The following is a 20,232-nucleotide window of genomic DNA, read 5'->3' as shown; positions in this document are numbered from 1 at the left end:
TTCGGATTTATAAAACCGTGCGCACGCACATCCTACGCAGTTTTCCCTTAATAAATCACAATCAATTCTAAATGTAGCGCAGCTTTTGCGGCTTCATGTCACGCCCGTAGATGCCCATAAATAGTCCGTGAAACGCCCACAAGTTAATATTCATTGATTGCGAAATCATGGCAAACACAGAGAGGAAATCAAAAAAAAACGTAACTTCACTCAATGTGAAGTAGAAGTTATCGTTGGCGAGGTGGAAAAGAGGAGTAAAATGTTGTTTGGAGGGCACAGTGTGGGCATAAGGCACTTGAGTGGCAAAAGGTTGCAGACGGCGTAAATGCTGCAGCCTCACAACCTCGACCGTGGCCGAAATAAAGAAGAAATGGTCGGACATCAAAGTTGAGGCAAAAAAGCGTCTAGTGCATCGCCAGAGTTGAGGCATACGTCATACGTTATTTTATCAAAAATAAAACAAACTAAAGGCATATGCATGAATACCATGATTCCGTAGCTGATGAAGAAATGTTTTACTATGAAAACAACTTTCCCCAGTGGACAATTAATACATCTATCTATTTATCTATCTATATATCTCCCTAATTATCTATCTATCTATCTATCTAATTGCATCTATCTGCTCCGCCAGATGGACACATTGACGAGAATATCAGTTTTGTACATTATTTCGTTCTGTTTACTATATTATTTATGAGGATGAATTGCACAACATGCCAATATTATTGCAGAACATATTTCACTTTTCTTTTTGCAAATATGTGTTAATTAGCATTTCTGTTATAATTTTCGTTTGATTTTGTTTGTTTTACACTTTGATCGATCAAACGGGTGTTCGTGTAGGCTGTTAATTGTAAGACTTGCTTTGTAAAGTCTTCATGTTATTTATGAGAGGCAGTATTGTCATTTTTTTTACACAACGGTCTAAAGTTTCACACACTTTCACGTGTTTCTTCCGTCTGCCGACGGTGTCGCCATTTCTCATTTCACCCGTTTTTGTGCGTACGCCTGGGTCAGAGCTTGCGTGAAGGACCGCACATTTTCCCGTCAAGTTTGCTTTTTATAAATACCAATTATTGCGTAGAGAGCAGCGTACGCCTTCTTTTGTGCGTACGCAACGTTTATAAATGAGGCCCCTGCTGTACAGCAGAAACAAACTTTAATGCATTATTTTACGGTCTATTACTGTAAAGCCGCTTTGAAAAAATCTGTACTATTAAAAGCGCTGTATAAATTAAAGTGACTTGACTTTAGTAATATTATTTTAATATTATTAAACAAAACTTAAACTGACTGAGTTGAGCTGGATAATGAGACGCGTCTTCTGTAGAGTTGCTTAATCGAATTTATTTCATAATTGATGAACTTCGCAAAATCGACACTTATTGAACTGAACTAAAATGAATAATGACATTTGATAAAATGATAAAATGAATTTCTTCTCTAACTTTGTTAAATTGAGTTTGTTTCATAACTGAGTTTTGAAACATTGATATTGTTAATGAAATAAACTGAACCAACATTGGAATAAATTGAGCTGAATGATAACATTAATTGTGTTCTGTAGATCTGCTTTACAGCTGATTGAATTTGTTTCATAATTGATACATTTTGCTGCATAAACGCTCATTAAAAAGAGGTTTAAGTCCACTAAATGCATTTTTTTTTTCTTTTACTCAACTAAATTCAGACACTAAAGAGGTTGAAGCTCCCAAAATGCTCTCAAAGTGCGCCAGATTGATAGCATTTCATTTTAAAATTTAATTTTTTTCCCCTTCGAGGGTCTCGGGTCCATAATCGCAAAATCTCGTGGGAAACTACAGACAACAAACTTAAAGTGACGTGAAATTCTAGTTTCGCTTCAGAAGAAAAGACATCTATTAACCCACTGGGGTCATATAGATGACATCACAAAGGATGTGTGTGCTTTTTGGGGTGAACTCCTTCGCTCATGGACTTACAGAGACATAATACACTCATCAAATATGTTCATCACCCATAGTGACAAAAACAAAAACAGCCTTAACCAGCCAAGCCAGTTCAGCTCAGTGGTTCTCATTAAATTCCTAGTTCATGGAAGAATATTTTACTCATTATAACATAAAAGATCTCTAACATTGTGTTCGGCGCACTTGCTTTTACCAATTCAATCGAAATATAATAAAATTTTGGAGAAGTTTTTGACATTTCGCCGAGATTTATTGTTTTTTTTTGCATGTGTTCATTGAAGAAAGTCATATAAATTTTGAAAGACAATGAGAGAATTTTCACTTTTGGGTGAACTATCCCAATAGATGACCAATTGTTGTCAGTACAATGTAAGGGTTTGACACACATTCATTACAGGCCTTACAGGTCATACTAGTTTACAACACCAGCTTAACCAGTTTCAGCCAGTAACAATATCACTTTCAGGTGAGTTAGAGCTGAGAACTAAACTTTTATCATTATTATTAGCATTATTATTTTTTAAATAAATCAACATAGACTTCACATATATGAAACTTTGACGAATCCTAAAGCAAAGAGACTCACCAAAGAAGAGGGTTAAATAAACCCAAAGCAACACACCAGTCAAAGCACACATGAGGGCTGTGAATGCGCAACCAGAACTAATGATGCAAACAAGGAACACCTGAACACAATCAGGACAGGAATGGGGAAGATGAGGCACAGGAAACTATGAACAACACTGATCTATCACTTCAAACTAAAAGACATGGCATAATAAAAGACAAGTCTTAAATTGAGAAACTTTTCACATATCAGCATTTCATCTCAAAATTGTGTATTTCTACATTAGCATTAGCATAATCAGGCGATCGACTTCACATGCACATGGTTTCATTCAGTAGCATGAAAAACACTGATATAACACAGAAAGCGATCAAAGAGACAGTATTAATTATTAGTATTTATTTCTTTTTATTGGATTTATTTATTCTATAATTGTAGGTGTAATGTTTATAAATGGCAGGTCAACAGTTTTACTATAGCTATTGCCGTCCTCGACACGAGGCGTCTATCTAGTCGTGTTCACGAGACCAAAACACACATTTCCGTGATATATCTTGAGTTACAGATGTTATTGGATATTTAAGTTATTTTCAACTTAAATTACATTAAATTAACTTAAAAAATGAGTTGAAAATTGCTTAACTTATTTTGATGAGTTAAAGCAATGTAAAAACGTATGTTGTCACAACTTAATGATCTTATAATGTTTTGCAGTGTAGAAACTGATGGAAATAAAAGATTTAAATCCAATTTGTGGCATACAGTCTTGGACAAACTCTCGGTTTCTAATCTCTGGAAGACGATACATTTGTTTGTTGAGTCAACGGAGGCAGACGAACTGCTGTTCACAGTTTTCCCAGAGGACTGCGGCTCGAGAATGTGGGAATATTAATGAATAGTAAAGAAAGCTTTCTAAAACAAAACACCCTAATATAAATCACGTCTCAATGTCACGCTCGGCCACACAACAGGATTATTGAGTCAACATCTAACGACCACTGTAATTAATCATCACGTTTCCACTAATTACGCTATACTTATACAGTGTGAATGATCTCTGAGCTGACTGAAACTCGTACGACTGGAGGATAAAGGCCGTCTTTGAAGGGAGCGAGTCGTTTGAAGATTCCTGACGGCGAGGGAAAGAAGGAGATGCTGAATGTAAAGCTGATCAAAGCCGTGAAGCACCGAAAACCAGGACAGTAAAGAGACGAGACGTCATATCAAATGTGTTTCAACTGCATTTTCATCATTTCAGATCAACTCTTTTATGGGTCATCCCTACAATCTATGCCTTTTGGGCTTTGAAAACTACTTTTATGTTATTTTTATAAGCATCTCTATGAAAGCAACATGTTTTTTTGTTTTTAAAGTGACAGGTCAAACTCAATGACACTAGTTGTATTATTCACAGAAACGTTTTTACATGATTGACTAGGGCTGTCGCAATATATCGCAACACTAAGATGCAATGTGTTGTGGATAGTTCACCCAAAATGAAAATTACGCTGTTTAAATGTAAGTTTAATGTGTTTGAGATGTAGGCTCTAGTGCTTTTCTGTGGCATTTCACAAGTATATTCTCTAAATATTAGAAGCTCATGCAAATATTTCCATTTTGCTGTGAATCTCCGCTAAACAAACGGAACACAATAAAATATTAATATAATTAAAATATACATATTGATAAAATATTAGTTGTATGTAGAATTTTAAACCTACAAGTAAGTGATTTTTTATGATAGCAGTAACTCTAAGGTGACTATTGATTGACTATTTTCAAAATAAAATTATTATTTATGTTTTTAGATTGTAATGTTGCAATGTACTGTGATTTTAACCCTTTTTTTTGCACATAATATACAAGATGGTTACATTCACTATATATGTTTTCATAGCCTTCAATATGAAAATTGTTTGTAAGACAACATTGGGCAGGATGTGAAATAAATATATATATTTATATATATTTTTATCCAAATTTATATTTTTTTTAAATACCGAGATACAATATTCAACCAAAAAATATTTGTCAGATGATTTTTTTGCCCATATCGCCCAGCCCTAATGCCAATTGTTGGTATAAAATTAGACATACCTCAGTTGATAAGAGTATAGGGTTTGAGTTGAGTTAGTGACTTGTTTTGCTTACCAATAATATATGTATATTTCCACAGCAAACTTAAATCTCATGCTTTTTCTTTCATAGACATTTCTTAAGTCACTGACTGCAAATCTCCCCGGTATCCTTAATTTACTGTGCCAATCAGCTGGCAAATATAATGAAGTATACAAGTACACTGTGTGCAACAGAAAAACTGTTTTTTCTAACCAACTTATTGAAATTATATAGATAAATCATTTACTTGAGCACTGAAATGTGTGTATATAGAAAGTACACACAGCAAAAAACATCTTAATCAGTATTAAAACTAATTAAAAACATGCCACTTATGGCGTAAGATGTGAGATTTCTAATTAATTGCCATTATTGTTCAACTTTTTGCATAATGCCACTTCAATAAAAGAGAGACTGTTCACTCTGAGCTGATTTATGTAACCGGGAAGAAAGACTTATGCATATTATTCAATATTATTATGCCCTGGCTTTAAATACTTCAGTCTAACAACATTAGCCACTGGAGCTAATGGTGCGTTCAAGACATCCTGGGAAGTTCGTATTTACGAGTTGAATTTAAGTCACTGGAGCGTGATTGTAGTGTAACTTCTCTAAATTAACTACACAAAAATACTGCAAGGTTTTATACTCTACTTCTAGAAGATTATGAACAAATAATGTGTTAAGACAGACAGAGAGAGAGAGAGAGAGAGAGAGAGAGAGAGAGAGAGAGAGAGAGAGAGAGAGAGAGAGAGAGAGAGTGTGTGTGTGTGTGTGTGTGTGTGTGTGTGTGTGTGTGTGTGTGTGTGTGTGTGTGTGTGTGTGTGTGTGTGTGTGTGTGTGTGTGTGTGTGTGTGTGTGTGTGTGTGTGTGTGTGTGTGTGTGTGTGTGTGTGTGTGTGTGTGTGTGTGTGTGAGGTCTACCTCAGCATTACAGTGCTGATTTGCAGTACTGGCAGAGGTTCAGCACTCGCATTCAATTACTGTGAGCGTCCCGACTCCTGTGCCGATCTGTTATAGACACTGACATGATGAGAACAACGTCTCTCACTCTCACTGAGCCATTATTGTGTTCATTTCACTTAAAAAATGATGGGTTATGGTGTATTTGTTGTGTCTTGTGTGTTTGTACATTCACCAGAGCACAGGAACACACAGACTTGTAGACTTTGGGGCTGTTTACACAACAACGTTTTCAACTAAAAACGTAAAACTTTTTATGTGTTTTGGACGTTCGTTTACACGACAACTGTTTGGGCGCCTGAACACGCAAACTTTTGAAAACGGTCTCTGTTTAACAACAAAATCGTGAATCTCTGAAGACGACGACGTCATGCACATGCATATTACGTGTTCAGTCTATAGTGTTTCATCGCCATCTACTGGCCTGGCAGCAGAATACAGTGTTTTTAGCCGTTTTCGTGGATCCGTGTGAACGGGGATCGTTTTGACAATGATGTCGTCTGTACGCGGAAAAATCAAAGGAAAAACTTCTCCGTTTTAAGCATATCGCTGTCGTGTAAACATACCCTGGCCCCTATCTTGCACCCAGCGCAATTGACTTTGTACAGCGACGCATGTGTCATTCCTATTTTGCACCCGCGCAAAGCAGACTTTTCCTTCCACAGACGCACGTCGGTAAATTAGGGAATGAACTTGCGCTCCCGGGGGCGGTGCAGCGAAAAGAGGAGGCGTGTTCCGGCGCAAACGTTCCCTGGTGCTATTTTGCAGTTTCAGAAAACAATAATTACGCCTAGGGGTGACCCCGAATAGTCGAAGATTCGATGCTTCGATAGGAGGAGCCTGATTCGACTACCGATCTCACTGTCGAATCTTCGCAGAGGTGTTATGAAACGAGGATCATGCCACTTTGGCTATATAAGGGCGCTCAATGCCTGATTTCACATAGAACTACCGGTTTTCTGTCAATACGTTAATATTCAGCCTATTATGATAATGCTGTATATAAAAATGTGCAAAGAAAGAAGCTTTTAATAAATACTTTTTAACGTGCGTGAATAAATCCAAACACCCCCGTGACAGATTTAAGTTTCACTTTCAATCCGTGACCGACAGAGAAGCGTCTTGGCGGCAAGGATTTAAATCTTTAACAATGTCTGGGATAAGAAAATTTAAAGTGTGGATGTACACCATCAGAAAGGATATTCTCCAAGGCTGGATTTAGCATTAGGAAAACCATGATCGCACTTCTGCTGGCCAGCGTTAACAAGTTGGTTTTCCACGGGACATTCTAAAATGCTTAACGTGAAAAAAGCTTTTAAAACGCTTAAAAGGCACTTTAACGTGGCTTAATGCATGCACACAGTAGCCTACACACTTTATACCATATGTGCAGATAAGCAGATGAACGCAATGCGTTTTCATTTTTAATTTAACTATTTTAGGAGATAAACGTTTTTCACGTTAAGTGTTTTAGAATGTATTTTATCCGCGCGCACAATTTGAAAAGACTCCAACGGACACAGACAGAGTGAACGACTGGATTTGTTCTCTCGATCAGGTAGGGTACAAGTGATTTCAAAACTTTTCAGCCGGTTCTAATTTGATTTTTGGATGCTGTGAACATTTTTAGCTAAAAAGACTGCCACTCCAGTTTAGCATTTATTGTTGTTTCTGCCGTTAAAAAGACAAAAATTTGAAAATTCTGGCTACTATCGTTATTTTAATAATTTCTTTATTTTTATTTCATTTATTGATCTGTCAGGGTTATCTAATCTAACTATTTGTGGCTTGTGTTTTGAATATACACTCACCTAAAGGATTATTAGGAACACCATACTAATACTGTGTTTGACCCCCTTTCGCCTTCAGAACTGCCTTAATTCTACGTGGCATTGATTCAACAAGGTGCTGAAAGCATTCTTTAGAAATGTTGGCCCATATTGATAGGATAGCATCTTGCAGTTGATGGAGATTTGTGGGATGCACATCCAGGGCACGAAGCTCCCGTTCCACCACATCCCAAAGATGCTCTATTGGGTTGAGATCTGGTGACTGTGGGGGCCATTTTAGTACAGTGAACTCATTGTCATGTTCAAGAGACCTATTTTAAATGATTCGAGCTTTGTGACATGGTGCATTATCCTGCTGGAAGTAGCCATCAGAGGATGGGTTCATGGTGGTCATAAAGGGATGGATGCTCAGGAAACAATGCTCAGGTAGGCCGTGGCATTTAAACGATGCCCAATTGGCACTAAGGGGCCTAAAGTGTGCCAAGAAAACATCCCCCACACCATTACACCACCACCACCAGCCTGCACAGTGGTAACAAGGCATGATGGATCCATGTTCTCATTCTGTTTACGCCAAATTCTGACTCTACCATCTGAATGTCTCAACAGAAATCGAGACTCATCAGACCAGGCAACATTTTTCCAGTCTTCAACTGTCCAATTTTGGTGAGCTCGTGCAAATTGTAGCCTCTTTTTCCTATTTGTAGTGGAGATGAGTGGTACCCGGTGGGGTCTTCTGCTGTTGTAGCCCATCCGCCTCAAGGTTGTGCGTGTTGTGGCTTCACAAATGCTTTGCTGCATACCTCAGTTGTAACTAGGGATGCACCGAAATGAAAATTCTTGGCCGAAACCGAAAAAGAGGAAACTAAGGCCGAAAACCGAAAACCGAAACACCGAAATAAATTATGCCAATTATTAGTACCATTGCATTTATGGCTATGCCTGTGTACTAACTTTACTATAATCAAGGCATTGCATAAATTAATATTAAAGTTTCAAAGAATAAATCAATTAAAATTTTATGCAAATATTTATTTAGCACATTGCAAAGTATAAAATTAAATGTTTAACTTGACCCCACTCATGTGTACATTAAATAATAATGTAAAAGCCTACTGGCCTGCAGAAAGGTTTAAAAATGAAATGTTCTCTCATAAAAACAAAGTGCATTTAGGTCAATACTGCCATAGCCCATAATAATATCTGCAGCTATATGCTCATGGACGTGAGTTGCAAAAACCATAAACAGCCAAGGAAAACACACACACCTCTGATAAATGACGGCTGCTCTGGTACACGCAAGGTCTCTCGCTCCCTCTCTCTGCTGCGCGCTCATGCTCGCTCGCGATTCCGGGAGATTTAAACTAATTTGCGGGTATCAGGGAGTCGCTATCAATACGCGGGAGACTCCCGGAACTTCCGGAAGACTTGGGATGTCTGTGTTTTGAAAATCGCTGTCCGTGGGTCACTCTCAGATATATTGAAATACGTCCACACCGCAGATATGTTGCTTCAGACAAGCACGTGCAGGTCGCGGTATCTGCTGTTTGCGTCATCACAACATTTCGGCCGTATTGTTTCGGTGATAAAAGTCTTTCGGCCGAAAACCGAAAATGCACTTTTGGGCCATTTTCGGCCGAAAATTTTCGGTGGCCGAATATTCGGTGCATCCCTAGTTGTAACGAGTGGTTATTTCAGTCAAAGTTGCTCTTCTATCAGCTTGAATCAGTCGGCCCATTCTCCTCTGACCTCTAGCATCAACAAGGCATTTTCGCCCACAGGACTGCCGCATACTGGATGTTTTTCCCTTTTCACACCATTCTTTGTAAACCCTAGAAATGGTTGTGCGTGAAAATCCCAGTAACTGAGCAGATTGTGAAATACTCAGACCGGCCCGTCTGGCACCAACAACTATGCCACGCTCAAAATTGCTTAAATCACCTTTCTTTCCCATTCTGACATTCAGTTTGGAGTTCAGGAGATTGTCTTGACCAGGACCACACCCCTAAATGCATTGAAGCAACTGCCATGTGATTGGTTGATTAGATAATTGCATTAATGAGAAATTGAACAGGTGTTCCTAATAATCCTTTAGGTGAGTGTATGTTCCCCTGCACTTTAGGCATTTTGCACACATTTGCTCCTCATCTTGTGACTTGATTCTGATTTATTTCGTTTTGTATTTTTATTTATTAGAAAGGTATATTCTGTTCTAATTTAATTCAGTAAATTAATTGTTTATTTTTTCGGTGCATGATGCATCGATGTTGTGCTGTACTTAGAGCCTGCTCGCACAGGTAATTTAGCCGATTTAATTTGATTTGCATGTGAAATGTAAATCCTGTCAGCAGTCTGGCCTTTCTGGAGTTATTTATGTTATTGCTTAGTTTTATTGATCCAAAATGTTTTTATACATTTTCTTCTATATCTTTGTGTGATTGTCTGTACATCGCGGCTTTGAAATGTTAAAGCCCCGCCCCCATACACATGATTCGACTATTAGTCGACTATAGGCAAGACTTGACGATTCTGATTCGACTATGAAAATCCCTAGTCGGGGACACCCCTAATTACGCCACTGACCAGGAAAAACCGAGTCTAAAGTCAGTGGCGCGTTGGGCATGTTATTCAGATGCTATTTTAAGGGCGCATGCTTGGCCATAATGTAGCGTGTGCACAACACACATACACTTTGCTTCTCTCATCTACACAGACGCAGCAGTTCACATTTTTAGAAAACCATACATTATTACAAGGAAAAATATTAACACACGAGGGAAATCATTGTTGTGTGTGAAATGAAGATGTGAAAAAATAGGCATAAATCTAGCTTACACATTTACCCAGATTATTATACGCCTGTTTAACCGAAGCTAATTTGGGTGTGTTTCTCCATCCCCATACAATGTCACTTCTCTGTGTTTTACGGCCCTGACGAGAACGTCGGTCTCCTCGGCTGTGAACCGCTCCTGGTGTGCGTCTGACAAATCCGCCGTTATAATAGCAAGCCGCCATGGAACAAGCGCGCCTGCTCTTAAAGGGAATGTGAGATGTCGCTCTGATTGGTTTATTTCACGTTACGCCCAAACCACACCTATGAATAATGAAGCTACTTCAGACCAACGCATTTTAGATTTGCGTCGGGCGCAAGAGTCAATTATCCCGCCGGTATAATAGCAACAGCGCCCGAGACCCGCCCACAAAGTTACTTGCATTTCGCGCTTAATACTTGCGTTTCAGATCGTTAAAATAGAGCCCCCTGAGTTTAAGGCTTAAGATTCTAGACTGGCTCAGATGAAAACACACTCAATCTCTAATGGAAGTGCTGCATCCCAACTCACTCATAAACATAAGATGCTAATGAGGTCAAGCTTGAATTTTGTCCATTCTGTAAAACACCTTCTTCTCTTTAAATATCTAAAGTGCATTAAGCGACCAAAACAACATGTATCTAAACATCAGCTGAGTGTGGATTGCTGTGTTATCCTCACGTTCATTATCTAAAAAGTACAGGAGATATTTTAAATGCAAATTTTCTTATTGATGGTCATCTTACACATAAGCCACCAGTGATCACAATAAGTCACACCATGATGCAATACATCCATTGCTGGATAATCAGAGACACACACATGGCCCAGTAATTAGATTTTTCATAAAGAGACTGTTATCATTACCAAAACAAGCACACATTAATCATGAAGTCAAATAAATAACAAACATGGATGGTGAGCAGATATTGCATAACTGATATGAATGGATTCTTACACACTACAGGTACAATATCAGATGAGCGGTGTGAGATAACTTAATTATTTATCATCGGTTAAATGACATTTAACAGTGCGGAAGCCAAAAAAGTTAAAGGATAGAAGAAAGATCGAATGCGCCGACACGGGCGCACAAAATATTCACAAATTTATTTTTACATCATAGCCTATATGACAGACTTAACTTAATTTTCCCTTTCGAAGTGATTCCAATCATATTTCAAGCAATTCAAACCCATCATGTTTAACAGTGCGCATCTGAAGTGTCTCAGTTTAAGGAACTAATACATTATTTATCGGCCAATAATGATAACATTAAAATTTGGCATAAATCGGCCGATGCTGATATATATATATATATTGTGCCGATCCCTGAATGAAAGATGAAAGAAAGTTCTATTCCAAAAGAAAAGAGAATGGCTCTTAATTGGATCTCGTCTCTAAAGCTCAGCACTGAAAAATATAAATAAATAATAAATCCTCCAGCCAAGACTTTCTGGCCACAAACCCATCACACTGATTTATGCTCTTAAAGTCAACATGATACAGCATTCTCAATCCATTTCACCTCCGTGATATATCCACGATGCATTTCTAAGTGAAACAAGATCTTCAGCAAGGAAATAATGTAGGGCTGAACTTGATTTTATTTATCATGATTTCATTTGATGGTGATTTGAGTGGCTGCTACATTCAGTTGTAATCGAAATTATTCAACCCACTTTGCAAATCAAGTTGATCGGAAAAATTTACAGACTTTTTGGCTGTTTGTAATGAACAAATCAAACAAAAGTACCGTATTTTCCGCACTATAAGGCGCACTTAAAAGCCTTTAATTTTTTCAAAAAACGACAGTGCGCCTTATAATCCGGAGCGCTTTATATATGGATCTGGCGCCTTATATTAATGTCTGTAAAACAACCGCTGACTTAAACCTTGTTTATTCTTTCGCCTGGCACCGGAGCGCGAGCCTCCGCTGACTGCGCGCGCACCTCCCCAAACAGACGAGGCATTTATACTTGACGCAACTGTTTTGTTTTAGACTGAACACCAGACCATACAACTGATTTAGACGCGCAAACTGGGTGCCGGTGTGATGAGATGTACTAATATCCGTCTGCTCGGGCAGATTCGGCTCAAAGTCGTGCATCTTCGGATGCGGAGGCGCGCGTGCTGTCACAATGACGTCATTTTGCCGCGCGCGCGCCTCCGCATCCGAAGATGCACGACTTTGAGCCGAATCTGCCCGAGCAGACGGATATTAGTTTTTTATTACCTTCGCGCTCATGCGGACGCGTCGAGTATAAACAAGGTTTTACAGCTCAGCCACTTGTTTTTTCATATTTTTTTGCAAGTGGTAGATCTTGGTTTACATTTGGACTTTGGATGTGATCTTAGGCTTGAAAAGGTTGGTGACCACTGCATAACGCAAACCCAGTCAAACGTTTGACTGCAGTATCTTCTATTCTATGCGCCTTATAATCCGGTGCGCCCTATATATGAAAACAGTTCTAAAATAGGCCATTCATTGAAGGTGCGCCTTATAATCCGGTGCGCCTTATAGTGCGGAAAATACGGTAATTGAAATAGCTCAACACAAATTCAACTGAAAATGCAACTTTAGATGACTTCTGCAGTCTCAAAATTATTCAACCCCCTGAATAGAATCCCTCACAACAGCACAAATCTGCTAAACAGGTGTTGTCTCATTAATCAAGGGCTTCATTAGTTGCATCAGGTGTGCTTGAGCTAGAACACATGAAACTGACTGTTTGTTGAGTGTCACGTTTGACTGCATGTTAGAAATATGGCTAAGTCCAAAGAATTGTCCAAAAAGTTGAGAGAAGATTTCATCGCCCTTCACAAACAAGGAACAGAATACAAAAAGATAGTGAAGACACTAAATGTTCCTAGAGTTCAAAGTTAAAGTAACGGCTTTAACAGCTGCAACCAGATTTCTGAGAAGGCAGGTTCAGAAAAACCCTCGGAGCGACTGCAGAAGACCTGCAGCAAGACTTGGCGGCCACAGGCACTGAGGTTTCAGCTTTCATATAGGCGATTACTAAACGCATGCCAGAACTCCAAGACCACATCACTACTGAACCAAAAGCACAAGAAAAGTCGGCTCCAATTTGTTTTAAAATCATAAACAAGCCGCAGGTTTTGGGATAAACAAGTTTTGGGATTCTGTTCTGTGGAGCGATGAATAAGAATGAAGCATATACTGAAAAGACTGTCTACAGTTCATCATGGTGGAGCTCGATGATGCTCTGCGGCTGATTTATATCCTCTGGCACTGGAAACCTGCAGCGTTGGGAAGCCAAGATGGATTAAATTTAAGTACTAGGGAATCCTAGGAGAAAACGTCATTCCGTCAGTGAGGAAGCTGAAGCTTGGACCTTCCAACAGGACAATGATCCCAAGCATACCTCAGTTTCCACCAAGGCTTGGTTGCAGAAGAAGTCCTGGAAGATACAGTGGCATCACAGTCGCCTGACTTGAACCCCATAGAACATCTCTGGTGGGATTTGAAGAAGGCGGTTTCATCAGCAAACCCAAGAATATTACTGAACTGGAGGCCATTGCTCATGAAGAATGGGCTGAGATTCCTCAGAAACGCTGCCAGAAGCTGCTGTCTGGATATACATCTCATTTGTGCAGCTCATAACAGCAAAAGGGTGTTCAACTAAGTACTAAAGATGCTTGACATGAAGGGGTTGATTACTTTTGAGACTGGAGAAGTCATTAAAAGTTGCATTTGGGGAAACCACTTGAAACATTTGTTGTGTTGAGCTATTTCAATTACTTTTGTTTGATTTGTTCATTGCAAACAGCTGGAAGTCTGTACATTTTGCCAATAAACCCGATTTGCAATGGGGGTGGAATACTTTCGATTACAACTGTCTCAGAACGGAGTCAGAGCTGAATGTGAGTTTCTGGACCACTACTGCCCCCCTGAAACACTGCCAGCAACCACTTGTGTGAGGATTTCTGACCGGAACTTGGAGACTGAAGGTCAAGTTTACTCCAGAGCTTCCCCAAGCATCCCAATGATAACATTTCACTTCTTATCTGTCAATATTTGCTGTTATTCCCGGAATCTTTATGATTATTTTTGCCATTAAATTTAAGATACTGGACAAGGACAAGATGTCGTAATAGATGAAATTACTGGGGCATGCAGTTCATGAGGGGTCTCATGGGAGAGCTTCCCACGGCTGCGGTGTGTGTGTGTGTGTGTGTGTGTGTGTGTGTGTGTGTGTGTGTGTGTGTGTGTGTGTGTGTGTGTGTGTGTGTGTGTGTGTGAGACTGTCTAATGGAGCTGTCGGGAAGCACTAATGTAGTGAAGAACAGGTTGTAGGACAGTGGGAGATGGCCTTATTCGACCCACGGGCCACACAGGATGTGTTTGTGAAAAGACAACAGAGTAGATCAAAAATAGATATTGATACAAGGGATACAGAACACATGCTGTTCATTCAAGATGTGAATATAACACACAATAGGCAAGATGCCACAGAACAGAAGAAGTGAAGCTCTAGAGATAAGAGAGAAGCATTTCTTAGATTAGATATGACATAAGAAAGAAAGAAAGACTATGTGCACTTACTAACTGCAATATAAATGGCTAGTTTTAAGGCCTCAAAGGGATAGTTCACCCAAAAATGAAAATTTGCACTTTTATGATGGATAGATGCACTTTTATGATGGATGGATGCACTTTTATGATAGATAGATGCACTTTTATGATGGATGGATGCACTTTTATGATGGATAATAGATAGATGCACTTTTATGATGGATGGATGCACTTTTATGATGGATAGATGCACTTTTATGATGGATGGATGCACTTTTATGATGGATAGACGCACTTTTATGATGGATGGATGCACTTTTATGATGGATGGATGCATGGATGCACTTTTATGATGGATGGATGCACTTTTATGATGGATAATAGATAGATGCACTTTTATGATGGATGGATGCACTTTTATCATGGATAGATGCACTTTTATGATGGATGGATGCACTTTTATGATGGATGGATGCACTTTTATGATGGATAGATGCACTTATGATGGATAGACGCACTTTTATGATGGATAGATGCACTTTTATGATGGATGGATGCACTTTTATGATGGATAGACGCACTTTTATGATGGATCGATGCACTTTTATGATGGATGGATGCACTTTTATGATGGACGGATGCACTTTTATGATGGATGGATGCACTTTTATGATGGACAGATGCACTTTTATGATGGATAGATGCACTTTTATGATGGCTAGATGCACTTTTATGATGGATGGATGCACTTTTATGATGGATAGATGCACTTTTATGATGGATGGATGCACTTTTATGATGGATATATGCACTTTTATGATGGACAGATGCACTTTTATGATGGATGGATGCACTTTTATGATGGATAGATGCACTTTTATGATGGATGGATGCACTTTTATGATGGATGGATGCACTTTTTGGAGCTTCAGAAACTCAAGCATTATTCACTGCCATTATAACGCTTGGGAAGAGCCAGGACATTATTTAATATAACTCCGATTGTGTTCGGCTGAAAGAAGAAAGTCACACACACCTAGGATGGATGGAGGATGAGTAAATCATGGGATACTATTTCTTTAAGACTTTAGCTTTTACTTTAAGCATTTATTTAGCATCACTATCGATCGAAGTGGGTAATAATGATATTTATTAATTCACAATATAATTCAATATGCAACAATGAAAAAGTACAGTAAATTGGTAAATACAATGACAATAAATAATAACAAACTATTGAAACAAGCTCATTCGTCTGTCATCCCTCACAGGTGCTTCACCGATACTGATTTCAATATTCCCTGCTTATCACTCATTGTTTTGTTGATTTTGAGTTTGTTTGAGCCCACGCAAAGCACACCTGCTCAACACAACAACAACACTTCCTCTATCAGACGAGTCACAGACGGAGCGATCACAGGTAATAAAGAGCGCACCGTTTCTCCAGAACCAAAGGATCCGGCTGCCGACACGCATTCGCCATCCCATCGGATGTCATGCCAACATACGCCAACGCTGACAGGAGGAAAGGGAATGAAACGATGTGTGGCAAACTGAGAGTGAAGAGGGGTAAAGACTAGGGGTGTCACAATATATCGCAATACAAAAATGCAAAAATATGTCTCGTGGATAGTTCACCCGAAATAAACATTACTGTGTGAGGAACAAATTCCAGTTTTCAGAGTTTCAGTGTCAATATTACATTAAACTACTATATATAATGTTGAATTTAGTGTGAACAGGGATAGGCTCCAGGATCCCCACACAACCCTACATAGGACAAGCCCTTTGGAGAATACAATGATGGATGGACTTAACCACCAAATCCCACTTAGTGCTATCCAACTAGAACAAAATGAAGAGTCGAGACGTGATCCTACAAGACTCAGACCAGAACGCATGTAATGCCATTGTCTTATTTGTCAGACTGTGCTAAATGTTTCTGTGCTACTGCTAATCAACCATCTTTTAACCATCAACTCCCAGACCTTTCTGTTAATGTGTTCCAGGATGAAAGAGCGAGGGATTAGGAACGCAATCTTCATAATGGAGAAGACTAGAGCTCAAATCAATCAGCAAATCACACTCTTCTTAACTGTTGTTTTCTTAAGAAGTTGAAGTTGAGAATACTCCCAAAAACATTTCTTAAGAATGTTTTAAAGATTAGACTTCAAAAAAAAAAAACTTTTAATTCCTGAAAAGAATGTTCTTAAAAATAGGGATGCGCAATATTATCGGCCACTATTTCGGTATCTAACGATATATGTTCATTTTTAATGTTATCGTTATCGGCCCTGATAAGAAAATTTGCCCCGATATATTAAAGCCGATAAATAATGTGTTATTTCCTTCAGCTGAGACGCTTCAGATGTGCACTGTTCAACATGATGGGTTTGGATTGCTTGAAATATGATTGAAATCACTTCAAAAAAGGAAAATACAGTAAAGTGCAACAGTCTGTAATATCGGCTCCATAACATTATAATGAAAACATTATTATAATTGTGTGTTTGGGACATGGATTTTAATGGTGAGACTTTTGTTTTTGTAATCAGGCTCTCAAAAATAATAACAAATTTGGATTTAGATTTATCGGCCAAAATATCGGTTATCGGCTTTCAGATATAAAGAATTATCGGTTATCGGTATCGGCCAATTTTTTTTAATATCGGTGCATCCATAATTATGACATCTTTTCTGGCAGCATTCAGCACATATGAGTGCACGTATACACAGTTCACTCTAGCAGACACACACACACTTGAGAAAGGTGTGTCGTGACGGACAATTATTAAGGCAATGCAGGCATTGCAAAATGAGAGTCATGTGCTTTTCATTCAGTTGATCAGCGAGTCTTTGCCAAGAGCCGCCAAACAATCAGCTGTTCTTCAGCTGAACGTCCTGAGAATGTGTTGAACATTCTTACAGACTTCTGAGAACTTAAGGAGTTTCTTCACTCCTTTCTTAAGAAGACTGCTGTGAATCTGGCCCTAAATAACAGAAGAGATACTGAAAGCTGAACGAAAGCAAGTGCTAGAAACGTGCTTTAATAACGTGGGCTATAAACAACTGTTGATAATATAGCATAGAACTTGAAACACTTAACTTTTACAAACAAAAAACTTTTTCAAGAACACGTGGAAATACAGAAAAAATGCAGTCGTTTTATAATCAAGATGGCTGAGCAATTATTTAAAATTACACCAAATATAGACCAAAACTTTCCCCATCAATGCTTGAAAAATAACTGTATATTTGATGTGTACTGACAGAAAGTGGATCTTATAATGGCTAAAGAAACACATGAGCTAGATATGTTCAGTACTCACAATCAAGACCCAAGACTGGGTTCAGTAAGAGAAGGAGAACAGCAGAACCCACTCATCTTCCATTAATCTCCTGTGATGCTCAGAGTAAAGGCTAGACTCAGATTAGCGCGGAGATGCTAACGACCCACAGCCTAGCAACCGCAGGACGAGCCCAAGTTAAAGTCATCCAGCCAGACACACACACACACACACGACAGTCTGTGGTAAATCTGAGGAAAGTCCTCAGAAGAGTCACATGCACTTCCTGGTTGTTGCTAAGATATTATTGTAAACACACATTTGTCAACAAACAAACAACATGACATTTTTTCAACGCATTCTTACTCCCAAATCATTGTGATTATTAGTATCTCATTTAAGACACTAATAGGAACTCGACTGCTTTCAATTGCTTGCCATAAGTGTCAATACTTTGTATGCATTTTTATTAACTAACATTAACAAAGATTAACAAATACAGTAATAAATGTATTGCTCATGGTAAGCTCATATTTTTACTTTCAAAGACACTTTTGAGCACCTAACCACTAAACCTAAACCCAACCACTTCTCAAAAAGTATAAAACATGTAGTCAAAGTGACCAATAAAACAGTAAAAAAGTATTACAAACTCATGTTGCTTTGATTCCGAGTCATCTGAAGCCGAACGCTGCCATAACGTGAGGAACGATGATGCAATCGGTCACAAGACACACGAGAGCCAATGACATTTCACAATCAAAGATGACATCACGTCCCTCATTGTGTTATCTTGATCATGATTGTTGTCATTTGCGAAATCTCATCAGAATTATTGCACTTTCACCTATAAGCACAGTCAAGACTCATACGCTTGGTTTATCATTTACTTATCTACTCATCTAATGTCTTATCACATACATTCTCTACATTTGTAGAGATACAAATAGACACAGGTTCAATATTATGAAAACTGGTTAAAAAAGCTCAAAAATAGTAATATTTCCCAAATTATATTTTTTCTTTTAAATGCATTAAGCTGGATCGATATTATAATATCATATTAATAAAAGCTGGATGACTTGTGTTTGCTAAATGGCATGCAATTGATTAAAAAATATATTGTATGGCAGATAAAATGCTCCATTATTGTCTGTTGCAACAAACAAAGTTATTTGTGATTATGATTGTTGGCCACTTGATGAAATAGTGTTGTCTCTGAGGATATGTTACGACGCTGGTTTAAGTAGATGATTTCTCTGGATTTAAACATTGTTGGAAACATTTGGGATAATACAAGTACACTTGTGCACTGTATAACCCTAAAGCTCAAAATAATGAATTGGTTTGAGTAGAGCCAACTTAAATTAAACAAATCAGTTCAATCAGATTGACTTTTATGAGTATTTAGAACTTTCTTTTTCTTTTGAGTTCACAAAACTGACACATTTTAAGTCATCTCAATTGTTTTATTGTTTTGAGTTTCATGAACTTGTTTCTTTTAATTCAGACAAACTTAAATTTAACTGAAACTGGACTGGGATTTCTACTTCCCAACATGCTTTTCCATGACAATTAAAAGGGAGAGTAAATGATAAAATGAAGTGTTATATAATGGGTTTTTTTTGTGTGTGTGTGTGTGTGTGTGTGTGCGCAAGATTAATGTTAAGTGGGAGATTTAGTAGTGTTTAATGTTTTGTTTTGTTATGCGAGTTTAGTAGAGTTTCTGTTGTGTTTTTTTGGTTTGGTTATCGTCATGGTGATGAGTGGAGCATGAGTTTGGTTTGAGAACAGATATGTTCAATGTTTTATATTGCTGTACTCATTCAGCAAGTGCTATGCTATGCTAATGCTATCAAAGCATTGTGTTACCAATTAGCAAGGCAGCATTTATTGAACTAGCTAGTTAAAGCTAGCCAAGTTTCCACTACAAAAAATATTTAGGTTTAGATTATATGAAAATTTTAAGTTGAATTAATTAGCTTACTCAAATATTTCAAGTTAAGAGCAGTTCAAATGTACGAGTACAAAATAAAAATCTGCAAGTTCTGCAAACTTTCATTTTTTGAGTTTTGCCAACTTATTCGGGTTTACAGTGTGTTTTTTAGATATTTTAATCCAAAAATCTTACATATTGTGCCTTTAAGTTTTTATTATTTAAACTATATTTTAGTCTTTTTCGTCAATAATACTGCATGTTGATAT

The 20,232-nt window shown here is 38.1% G+C and overlaps 1 protein-coding gene across 7 annotated transcripts in view; it reads right to left on the bottom strand.

Annotated features, from left to right (window-relative positions):
* Nucleotides 1-20,232, bottom strand: part of tex2 (testis expressed 2) — a 58,396-nt gene that overhangs the window by 24,481 nt on the left and 13,683 nt on the right. Inside the window, exon 1 of one of the 7 annotated variants that reach the window (XM_082185198.1) lies at nt 18,677-18,863. The exons of 3 other annotated variants lie outside the window; for them this stretch is intronic. The gene's annotated coding sequence lies outside the window, so the exon portion shown is untranslated. Of the gene's footprint in view, nt 1-2,538; nt 2,657-18,069; nt 18,596-18,676; nt 18,864-20,232 lie in introns of those variants that run through there. 3 more of the 7 variants (XM_082185200.1, XM_082185197.1, XM_082185196.1) reach the window with 3 other exon arrangements.

The sequence above is a fragment of the Leuciscus leuciscus genome (genome assembly GCF_965113295.1).
Source record: "Leuciscus leuciscus genome assembly, chromosome: 1".
In the NCBI taxonomy this organism is placed as follows: Eukaryota; Metazoa; Chordata; class Actinopteri; order Cypriniformes; family Leuciscidae; genus Leuciscus; species Leuciscus leuciscus.
The sequence above is the reverse complement of the archived record's forward strand: the minus strand, read 5'-3'. Positions and strand labels throughout refer to the sequence as shown.